The 12,261-nt window shown below is 39.5% G+C and overlaps 1 protein-coding gene across 2 annotated transcripts in view; it reads left to right on the plus strand.

Annotated features, from left to right (window-relative positions):
* Positions 1-3,007: 3,007 nt before the first annotated feature.
* The window catches only part of zbtb20 (zinc finger and BTB domain containing 20), a 35,275-nt gene continuing 26,021 nt past the window's right edge, over positions 3,008-12,261 (plus strand). Inside the window, exon 1 of one of the 2 annotated variants that reach the window (XM_058087981.1) lies at positions 3,008-3,645. The gene's annotated coding sequence lies outside the window, so the exon portion shown is untranslated. The remainder of the gene's footprint in view (positions 3,646-12,261) is intronic. The other variant, XR_009132135.1, reaches the window with a different exon arrangement.

The raw sequence follows: 12,261 nt of genomic DNA on the forward strand, positions 1-12,261 counted from the left end.
AATTATGAGCTGTAGTTAAGTGATGAAATTAATCTCTTTTTTTAACCTCACCTAAAAATTGCAGAGAAAATCACTCACTTTGAGATATTTTATATTTATATTAAATTAATTATGAAGCTCTGAAGTTAACAAAAAAAACAGTGAGAACACCTAGCAACACAAATACTGAACACTGAACCAACTGAGCTCCAGTGATCGCGCCGACAGCAAAACATTTTCCACCAAAATCTGACAGAGGACCTATTATGCTTTTTCCACTTTTCTGACCTATAAATATAGTTAGAATGTTGTATTCTCGTGCTAAACGATGCCGATGTTTCAAATAATGAGGTTTGCGCAAAGAAGTTTGGGATGGCTCAAAGCGCTCTGTTTCAAAAGGCGTGGTAAAACCGCCCCTTTGTGATGTCACAGAGGAGAGGATGACTTCCTTATATGGGCGTCTGCCCTCCCTCAAGCTCTTCTTGTCTGTTTATATTGCTAGCAATGGCTTGTGAGGGAAAGCCACATTTGTTTACAATTCCTAAAGACTCCACCATCAGGCACAAATGTTTGGAGTTCCTGATTCCCTACCAGCAAAAGAAATGCATTTTAATCTGTCATTGGAATTTCACACTGGACTGTTTCGTGAACATGGGCCACTCTGTAGCTGGACTAGTTGACAAACTTGGTCAAGCCCGATGCCTTTCCAAAGTTACTTGATGATGTTGAAGAGTCAGAAGAGCAAGCAGTTAGTAACAATTTATCAGTGTCCTCACTGTGTTTATTTTGTGTAAGCCATGAAGGAAAAACACTTGTCTGTGTAGCATTATAGAGTGTGCATACATGAAGCGGTGTTGCTTATAACCCTTTCCCACCAAAAATTAGCGGCTCTACCTGGCTGTACACGCTACACACTGGTAGTCCCGCACAACACATTAGATGTTACAGATGGTGTAGAAACTACACCATTGAGAGACGTCTTGAAGTATCCTATTTTGTTGAGAAACTTGGGACTGTCCAGTCTGTGCTTCCAGATCGGATTCGGAATCCAACACATATGGTTGTATGTTAAAAGCCGACATTTATCTTGCTGTCGTCACTGACTTGTACAATGGGTCAATGGACGCAGTTTGCAACGCCTCAGAAATGATGTGGTAGGCCACATATTGAAGTGCTTCAGTGATAACCAAACTCCTTCTTACAAAGAAGCCATATCATTCTACCTTCATCAGTGGTGCCATTGGGGTGTTCTTGAAATGTAAATTTCTTTTTCATTGGATCGGCAGCGCTCATATGCTCCTCCAGTTACATGTCTTCTCTCCGCTCCTCACCTTGCCCTCCCAACTACAATAAGAGCACAATGACAGCCAATCAATGTCCACGTCAGGGTGTGACAGACCATTGTTTTCCATGCCCAACAATGCAAAAAGACAACGTGCATGTAAGAACAGCACAGTTTTAGATTAAAAATTCGATTAACGCAATTTTAAAAAAGCACTAAATATGGCAGTAATTTATTAATCCTAATTAATGCTTTAATTTGATGATATGTAAAAATTATTTAACTATTTTGTATTTTTTTCCATGTATTTATCCGTCCTTCCATTTTCTATGCCGCTTAAATAGGCCACTAGGTACTTTCCTTCACTTCTGTTTGCAAGGTGTTTTGCCATTTGTTTTATTTTGCATTTTACATATAGTGTCATATAATCCTAAACAATATTTTTTATGATTTAACTATGTGATCTGCTTTTGCTATGCCCGCTATTCTAATACTTTAAATTAGGAAAAACTAAGATCACAAAACTACGTATATATTTCAATGGTTAATTTGCATTATTACCCAAAGTAGAGAAAAACAAACGCAAGTCTTGAAGTTGTAGTGTAGGATATGCACTACTCATGTGCACTAATGGCTTTTAGTTTGCCTAACATGAAGCAAACTTCGGGTTTTTCCTTAGTTTTCAAGCCATGTTTAATGTCTCTTTGCAACAGGCCACATTAAGGCGGGCGACAGTGTTGCTATTGTGCTTCTAGTGCATGTAGGTCAAAGCAGTGGCGGGAGGCTTGTCCTCCGTTGAACCCGTGGCGTGAAGCCACCTTAGAGGCCTGCAGAGGGCGCGCACGAACAGCCCACGCAAACATATCGCGAATGGAGCCGAATAAAGCCGAATGGACCCCCTCCCACAACTATGGAGATGGCGATTGTTCGAGGCTCACCCCTTCTTGCATTTCTGTTAATTGTTAAAGTGTAGTTTAGCGTGTTTCTTTGCAGCCATTGTACATTTACATAGTGGTGCTCCTTGGGAGGAGGTGAGTAACCTTAGCTGACCTCTTTGTCAGGAAACCATTTTTTTGTGTGTGTGCCAAGATTTGCCCATGCTTTGCAAGGACAGCCTGTGTCGATCTATGGCACGCTTGTCACACATTCATAATACATAGTCATTATTAACACAACCCATTATTATGACGTGGACCACAGATACACGCACACACACACACACACACACACCTGTCACTGTCTAGACAGCGAGGGAGGGGGGACATTAAGGCGGGCGAGGAGAGGAGTTGGGGGGTGGGGGGGTTGGTCCCACATGACCCATTTGCTTCATTCTATGCCAGCCAAAATCTATCTCAAGGCGTTGGATAATGACGAGAAGAGGGCGAAAAAAAACCCAACAACAACACGAAGGGGGAAAAAAATCAAATCCCTTCACCGAATCTGATTGGCCGGCCGAACCGGCACCGTTTGTTCCCCCCTGCTCCCATACTCGAGGTCAGCTCGGGACGTTAAAAAATAAATAAATGAGAAAATAGAAATGCGTAGAAAGTGGAAGACACCGCCGACAATCTAGCTTGTTTGGTGCCCGCGGCGTGATCGGCGGCGGCGTTGGCCAATGGGAGGCCAAGGCGATGCTTTTGCGCATGACTGACAGGTGTGGCATCCAATGGGAAGTTAGAACGCGTGATAGACACATGACCGGTTTCTCCGCCAACGTCCTTGTGATGTAGACGAGGAGAGGAGGAGGGTGTAGGACAGTTCATTCACATTTGTGGACGCGGCTGATTCTATCATTCTATCGTATTACTATATAGCAACACCAACCTTCCTTCATAACAATAATTACAATAATAATAATAGTAATAATGAAAGTATTATTATTTTACAAGTGTAATTCATCCTTAACAGCTCACCATGTCGCCGCGTCTATTTGTAAATATAGTGGCTCATCAGGCGAGTAGGAGGCACATTACTACTAGTAGTAGTAGTACTATAACAACTCCCACTGCTTGCACATAATGGAGCCTCTCTCGCTTTCTTCCATGGGGGGTTCACTAATAATAAGTGTAAGACGGTGCACTGTTCTCCCCCAATGGCAGCTTTAAGTGAAAAGGCGTGCCTGCACCCCCCCTCCAGCACCACCACCACCACCTCCCCTCCTCTCCCAAAGTACGCGATGTATAGTTAAAAAATGGGAGGGCACATTTGAAGCGAGCTGCTTCTATGAAGGTAGGCTGCAGCGTGTGTTTATTGATGAGATGAAAAGAAGATGGAAGTGAGAAATGAAACAAAGTGAAAGGGACACGTTAGACATCTTCTAGCTCAGACCTTCGTCGTGGGGGGAGATCCACGCCACTTTTTTTAAAGCAAGCTTCGAAGTGGAGGTAAGACATTTAGGAATGTATATATTTGTTAAAAGTAATGCGGGGGTATTTGGAATATGACGCTATTATAAGAAGGGGATTTCCTGCATGTGTCAATTGAGTTTTGTACATGGAACTTCTTTTTTTATGTGTATGTTAATTCAATAAATGTTGCATGGCGGAACTGAAACGTCCTCCGTGCGAGGAGTGGGGCTCTGAGTCCACGCTGCCACGGAGCTTCGTTGTCCATTTATATTCGGGGACAAAAAACAAGCTGGACATGACGCAAGTTTCCCATCTGTCATTATTGTCAACCTGCCCCCCCTCCAACGTAACCCCCACCTCCTTACTTTTTGAGCACAATGCTGCGTTCAAGTGTCCGTCAGCGATGCTCACATTTTACACACAGGAACAAGTGTGCGATTTTAGGTCACTTTTATTCTTCTTTCTGTATCGGCTAGCACACTTCTTTTCCCGTGCAGTATCACTTAGTGGAACTTGCCTCAATCCCAACCAAGCACATGTCCAACCCACATTTTTAAATGAATAAATATCAGTTGTGTTTGTGAGATGGTGATACATGAGGACATGCTCATGGCTGGCTGGTTAATGCTCCAACAATACTGTAAATACTTCATTTGCTGTGTGTGTGTGTGTGTGTCACAAGTTCAATCGAGTACATCTTATTATATGCCAGCGATATATGATTTTTTTTGTTGTTTTTTTTGGGGTCTTTTTTTTGGCAGAGGGTGGCCTAGATTTAGAGCCGTGCATGATTAAAGTTGCAAGAGGCGCTTTCAGTGTGCCCTTTTATTTGATGGAGAAACAGATCCAAAAGCCACTTTTATATATTGACGCATAAGATGAAAATATTTCTCAAATTGTCTAAAGTGGAGTTTTTTTTGGGGGGGGGGGGGGGTTCATCCATTTGTGCACAATGTATGGTGTGTGAACGATTCTGTGTGTGCACACGACTATGAGTTGCAAACAGATGTTGTCCCACAGTGCTTGTCTTGGTGAGATAAAGAGAATGATACAGCATGTTCTTATGCGCGTTGGACGCACCACACCATATATTCTGCGCCATAGGGTCAGGTCAGTGGTTATTGGCTGGTCGTGGTGCCCCCCACCCCCCATCTCCTCCGAAAACAAGCAGGTCGGTCCCGGTTTTGGTTCTATAGACAGCATCAGAGCACATGCACAGTCTTTTGCACTCTTGTTTAGTAGTTGTGTGATGCTTCTTGTATAATGACTTATAACCCCCATACAAGGAACAGCTCATTGTGATTTGACACATGTGGATGGGGAGAATGGTGCTGGTCTAATGTGGCACATGTGATGTGAGATCATTCCAAATGTGATTTTATTGATCGACTGGCTGGCATGTGGGGGAGTGCAGCTGAAATGTTCAATGTGGGATGGAGGAGTCCTTTTATCTGCAAAGACTAAACTCAACACCTGTATTTTTGGACCTTTTATTGTTTGATGAATTGGAGGGTACTTGTGTTGTGTGTGTGTGTGTGAGCTCTTGCTGCAGTTTGATGTCCAAAACTGATTTCATCAGCCCAGAGGAGGCGAGATAAGGCCTCAGTGTGACTTGTTTCATCTCACTCAAATCACTATTTATTATATGCATATATTCCACATGTACATTAATATGCACAGTGTTTGTGCATCAACTTGCGTCCGCTTTTTTGTGTCACTGCTTAAATCCCACCCATGACTAATGAATATTTAAGAGCATGTCTGCAGACCAAGGAAACTCATTATTATATGAAGGAGAAACTGGAGAGCAAGGTGTGTGTGTGTGTGTGTGTGTGTGTGAGTGTGTGAAGAGGGTGCTAATCCACACCCAGCAATCAATCCCAATTTTCTCTTGGTGACACCATTTTTTTCACCACAAAAAATAAAAAAGCTTATCAGCCCCCCAATCAAGTGGCACATTTAATATTCCAAGTAGTCTTGTGAATGTGTTTAATTAGTGCAATGCTGCGCCATATCACCAAAAATCCAGCATTTACTCTACGTGCACACAGATGGTGGGTCAGTATTGCAAATTATTTCCAGTCACTGCAAAGGAAAAGATCATGAATGTCATGCACAAAAACCCTTTTTTGTTCCTGCAAAATGTGTTCAAGATTGGTGCAATCAAAAAGTATACAAGTAGTGTATTTCACATTTAATAACAACAATTTTTTTTAATTAGCGCATACCTGCCATGCCACATACATTAAAAGTAGACAATATTTCAAACAATTGCTTTCATAAAAGAACATTGTAGTAATAATAATAATAATAGTAGACCTTCCATTCAAACCACACACTCATTTGCCTTGTAGTAGAAGACTCTTCCCGCTATGAAGAAAAGTAATCTCAGAGCAAGTAACCACACACTATTTGGTAACTTCAGTCAAAATGGACACCATGTGCATCACTATAAGGCAGTATAGGACCATGTGACCTCTTGGAGACAGTCAGTGAAGAAGGGCAGTTCTAATAACGTGAAAAGTTACAATTCAAGTATTATTAATAATTAATATAAATATGAATAAAGGTGTAAAACTGCTAATAGGCTATACTACAATAATTGATTAATAGTTTTCCAAGTATTTTTAAAATGTATATGTTAATGACTGGCCTCAAAAAGAGTTAAATTGGCTAAAAGTCAAATAATTTATGTCACAGGATATGTTAGGTATTGATGTTGAATTTTTTGGTACGTAATTTTGCAGCTTTTTAATTTGCCAAAAATGTTTTACGGCAGTTGCAGCTGTATTACTGCTGTAGTAGTTACTATAGCAACAAGAACAAAACATCTTATTTTAAAAGATGTAGCACCATCTGGCATTACGGTATGACAAACACATTATTTATATGAAATAAGTGACTGCAAAATACTGCTAATACTGTGAAAATATTTGACCAAATGTTAATGTTTGCACACACTAAATAATCATTTGGGCTGATGCCATCGCAAGATTGTTGCCTGCACACTTGTCCCATACTAGTAACCCAAGTAGAGAATGTGCTGCCACATCATGTAATTAATGAGAGTTGTCTCCAGCTCACGCACTCTCTGCTTTCATGCAACAGAAAAATGCTGTTCCATGAATTTTGGTGATTTTCCTCACAGCAGCAAGACGAGAAACTGGCCTGATACTGGGAGGGAGAGGGGTGGGGGGTGGAATGAGGTTTTTTTTTTTCTTGCAATGTGGAATTTTTTTTCAACCAAGATCAAATGAGATTTTGCACCAGTTTTAGGCATATACAGGAGTTCAGTTTAACTTACATAATCACTATTCCTCAAATTTTGAAGCCTCACATGCCTCCCTGATTTTTAAGATGTGTTTTTGTTTTTTGGTTCTCAGAATATGCTTCATTGTATAACACATTTCCACAACACCCCATGCTCAAAATCGTTTGCCTTCCAGAGCAAAAAAAAGGTCTTGACACGAAACCTTAAAGGCATATTTTTCGGTTTCTTTTGCTTTGGAATCTTCCCTCCCTGCCAGTATCAGAGGAATGTATAATGAAAGCACACATTGAGGCCCAATTTGTGAATGTTGTTGTCAGGAGGCTTTTGTTCCGATGCAATACTGTCTAAATGTCAGTCTTATGAAGCACAATGTAATTTCCGTTGCTCCGTGTGACAATAAATGCTGCATTTCTTAGATTGTATTGTTTGATATTCTCCAAAATGAATACAAAGCAAACATTCCAACACGGGACGGGATGTCGACATGCTCTCCAGTGTTATACGCGTGATAAATTAACACAGATAGAATCCATGGATACTGTATACCGGGGGGTGTCCAAAGTGCCATCTGGGAGCCACTTCCGTCCCACATCTCATTTTGTATCATCCCGCTGCATATTTGTTTTATTTTTTTTTGTACCTACTTACGTACTATTTAAAAGTTGTAATTGAAATATCACACTACTTACCATTTACTTGGTCAACTGAGATCGTAATGTATTTAACTAATTTTTTCTCTATGCGATCCTGAATGGGAAAAGATTAGACAGTTCATATGACACACGGTAGCCGGTGGTGGTGTTCTTGTATATATATTTTTAATTTCAAATAATAATAATTTAGAGCCAAAGACGTACAGCACCTTTAAACGTATACCTGACCTGACACCTGTGAACAGGAAGGACCACCCAGCCAAGACATTACAAAGGAACACTAGGGTGTATAAACAACCCTTTTATTTTAATTTATGTACAGCAAAGCAATGTCATGCTCAATGAAAATCTTTTACCTCATCTGTTCCAGTCATTAAAACCTTCATGTCAAATAATGCCTGTATTTTTTCCCATGGTTTTGTAATTCTTTGAACATTATACACAGTAAATCATTTTACAGTAATTAAGAGTGTTTAGCAGATTCTATTGAAGTGTGTGACCTTGTTTTTCCATTACCTTGACTAAAATGCTTTGCCGCTCTTTACATTTGTTGCCATGATATGCTATAAAAAATACAAACATGTCCATCAGCTTGGCTTTGCAACGTTAAAAAAAAAAAAAAAAGTACTCGTAAGATCCAGCTTGGGGTACTAATGTGACTTTAAGGGTGTGAATGTAGGGGGAAAAAAGTCGTTTTTTTTGTGTGCCTAAGACAGATGAACATTTAACTTCATTTGTATTCTCACTCTTTGAACACACAAGCAGGTCCTGGCATTCAAATCATGTGAAAAATGTATCCTGGATTCTAATAGTGAAGTAGTGTGTTTGCCAAGAGGCATGTGTGTCCTCAGTTCACCCTGCTACCCATATGGTTTGCTACAAGTCATGGTGAGATGGGCCTAGCTGCATGGGAAAAGAATCTAAGCAGAGGTTGAGGTTTTGTTTTTTTTGTTGAAAGTAAAATAGAATTTAGTAACTTTTCAAACTAGTACTGTCATTTCTTTTGTATTTTATACTTCTATTCTGGCTCGGAAAATAGATTTTTTTTAAAAGCCTTGAGCCAATAAACAGAAGCCAGAACAGCCAAAATGTTAAGGTTGTGCACAGCCTCTCTCCCCAGGTTTGCTTGTATGCACTGTGAAGTGACTAAGCTATATCCACACTCGTGTTTACATTGTAGCTCAGTCTTAAAATGAAGACTTCTTTTGGCCATGTTTACATTGAATTGAAATCATTTTCCCTTATTCCCCCTGAACGCAGCCAAAATAATATATATTATCCTTTTGAAAGAAGTTCTTTCTTTTGGAATTCTCATTTACATAGGGACACTGTTATAATCTCTCTCCAAATATCTCTCTTGGATACCGTCTCGATTGTTTATTGCCCTAAAGTCAACCTCGATTAAAGACACAGGAAAAACTACACCCACCCACCCACACACACCCCTCCCTCCCACTCCTGGTTGGAGGCTCGTTACTAATTTGGCTAGATTTAACGGCGAACTACAAACTGAAAGTTGAAAGTTGTTGTCTTCCTGGTATTGGTTGCCAACACTTTAGGCACATGATAAAAGGAAAGGTATGCGGTACCTGTTTCTCACCAACCAAATGGCAAAACCGCTTTTAAGTTGCATCAAAGTTAATGACGGTTTCGCAATATGTTTGACGTTTATGATAAACACAATACAAAGAAACCGATCTGATCATACTGGTACTGGTAGGTTTGTGGAATGTTTGTGCTCCTGCCACACATGGGCTTGAAACTACACACAAAAATAGATGTTTGGAGTTGCCATATAAATTATCATAAATTTCTTCACAAAGCCATCTAGTAAAATATGATAGAAACTGTTCAGAAAAGGGCCTAAACTTTAAAAACCAAAAATTTTAAATAGTGGCTATACAGTGCATAGCTTACAGGAAGCCACTTGCCAAATCCTCCTTGCTATTGTTCTTTGCTCTTTTAGGCAAAGTCCACACCTACATAGGGACACATTTCCTGGTTGTCAAGCATCATTAGGCAATCGGAAGGTGGAAAAACCAGCAGTAACTGCCGTGGCTGCATATTATGACGCCTTCCCTCCTCAATTATAGTGAGAGATTAGATGTACTATACATTTACACGTATAGTCGATCGCCGCCTGTTTGTGATTCAGGGCTCACACCCCCCGTAAATTTGCTGATTTTTAATCCTCAAAGCATCCATCTTCTGTAATGCCTGTACTCATTAGGGTTAGGGGTAAGCTGGAGCCTGTCCGAGATGATTTCGGGCGAGGAGCCGGCTATATTATGGATTTGTCGCCAGCAAATCACAGGGCACTTATATACAACTTATATACAACCAGAAATTCACCTATGCACAATTTAGAGACAGTCAGATGCGTTTCTGTACAATATTGCATTTAATACAAACTAGTCAGTTTTCCCTGTATTGAGTGTGACTGCTAAATAACTCACCATGGGGCCAAAAATAGTTGCAAGTGCCAGCAGTTTGAGAAAGATTGTGAGAAAACCTATTGAATTCAGTCCTGCTAGAATGTACGGGAAGTTCGTATCAACAAAGAGTTTAATCCATTCATAATTCTATCACATTGTTTTCTGGTCTGCTCTGTTTTTTTCTATAAAATGTATTTTTGTGTCATATTTTTGGGTGTCTGAAACAGATTACTTTATATTATATATAAAGTATAAATATAATATAATAATCATATAATATACTTTAAATATAAAGTATAAATATATTATATCTACAATATTTTGTATAAAAATTGTGTCAGTTTTTGTAGGATTTGTAGGATCTTTGGAACAAATTAATATTGAAAACCAGGGTTCCACTTTTTTGAATGTGGAGAAAACCGCAGTACCTGCAGAAAATCTAAACATACACGGGTAGAACATGTAAACACAGAGATGCCCAAATGGAGATTCAAATCCTCCATCTCCTGACTGTTAGGCCAATAAACTAAACATGAATTTACCAGAAGTAGAAAATGGCACCAGCACAAAATGGAGAGCAGTGAAACTTACAAGGATATTCACAACTTACATTGCATGCTGAGTACCACAAATTCATACATGTTGGCAGGTCTGCACGAATATTGAAAGTCCCCCCTGCCTCTCAAACCGCCTGACAGTTCACTGGGGCCACACCACTATTTGAGAAGGACTCCCCTAACATTCATACTGCAGGATGTAATGCCCAATTCGGATTTTTTGTTAAAATCAGATTTTTCTATGTGGTCACTCACATTACCCCCCCAAAAATGCGACTTGCTAATGTGAAAGCAAAGCGTCTGGGAAGTGTGTTTTACAGAAGTAAAGATTGTCTCGGTGTGTGCCTTCCTTAATGTGTTTTTTTTATAGATTTTGTGCAACGGGGGTCAATATTTTCTTAACCAAATGATTCCACACAGGACATTAAGAAGAAAGAAGGCAAGAATTTTGGCTGCGGCAGTTTGTATAGGACTTGCTGCAATGTCTGTTCTGAGGATCGTGAGGGTGACTTTTTAAAAATTACTTTTACCAACATTGATGATGTATAGGTCGGATATATGTGACCTGACTGTTCTACTGCAGTAGATTAGATACATATTGGATTTATATCTAAATACGAACGAGCCCTGAGACACATTTGAAAGAAATCGGCATTGTACTGTAAGCACTGACATAAAAAAAATCAAATGCAGGTCCAGGTACCTGCACTGTGAACGTAGCCTAAGACTTGAGCTTGTGTGTGTTGCTGGAATGCTGTCTGCGTGGGTGCCGGACAGGAAGTGGCGGAGGTTCAGAGTTTAGTTTAACCATTGTCTGTTTTTTCATGATTGATTATTGCGCTTGTTGTGAGATACAATGCAATAAATGTGTGTTGTTCTGGTGAGGCAAGTCTGAACATTACACTAACATTACTGACACCTAGTGACCAGTTTAGAATACGACATATAACTTTAATATTAATCTTAATAATCTTTGAATGCGTCTTCTGAATGCCTTATATTTGTATATAATCAAATTTATCAAATTGTATGTTTGAAAATATAAAATATGCATAAATATGTAAATTTTGGTTAAATAATGTAATGGATATAATGGACAATAGGCCATAGTCCACTATGTCGTCCACAACGGCGACTCGTTGACGGAACACGTAATACTTGAAAATATACTTGAAATATGACCCACTCAATATACTTTGGGCTTTAAATGTAATAAATTACTTGCATTAATTATGAAATTCTTACTATATTTGATATAATAAAGGGGAATTTACATGAAGCATGGGATCGGTATCACCGATACCAGCCTGAGTTTTAAATCAAAAATGAAATCAGTGGTATTACACATCACTTCTGTACTACCTTTTATTTTTTGTCGTTCTCGATTGGTCTTGAAACAGAACCCTGCAAATAGCAGGGCACTACTGTGCACAGTGTACATATTAAAATATATAGCAAATGAACAGTTGTGGCATTAGTTAATGGGACTTGGCAGTGTTGGCTGTTTTCAACACTTACATGCAGATGCTGCGTTTTAGCAAGTCTCCACCTTTTCCAGAAACTCAGGGCCTTAAAAACTGTTTCTGTGTGAATAAAAGGCCTAAAAACACTATTGTTTTTAAACTACACTCCCTCACGCTCTTGTGGTTTTGGAGGGATCCTGGGGCCTGTGCATTACAGTTGAACAATGGGATGTAAAACAAAGTATAATTGGAAAGTATAATAAGTGTAAAGGT

Source organism: Doryrhamphus excisus, chromosome 11 (genome assembly GCF_030265055.1).
Source record: "Doryrhamphus excisus isolate RoL2022-K1 chromosome 11, RoL_Dexc_1.0, whole genome shotgun sequence".
NCBI classification, from domain to species: Eukaryota; Metazoa; Chordata; class Actinopteri; order Syngnathiformes; family Syngnathidae; genus Doryrhamphus; species Doryrhamphus excisus.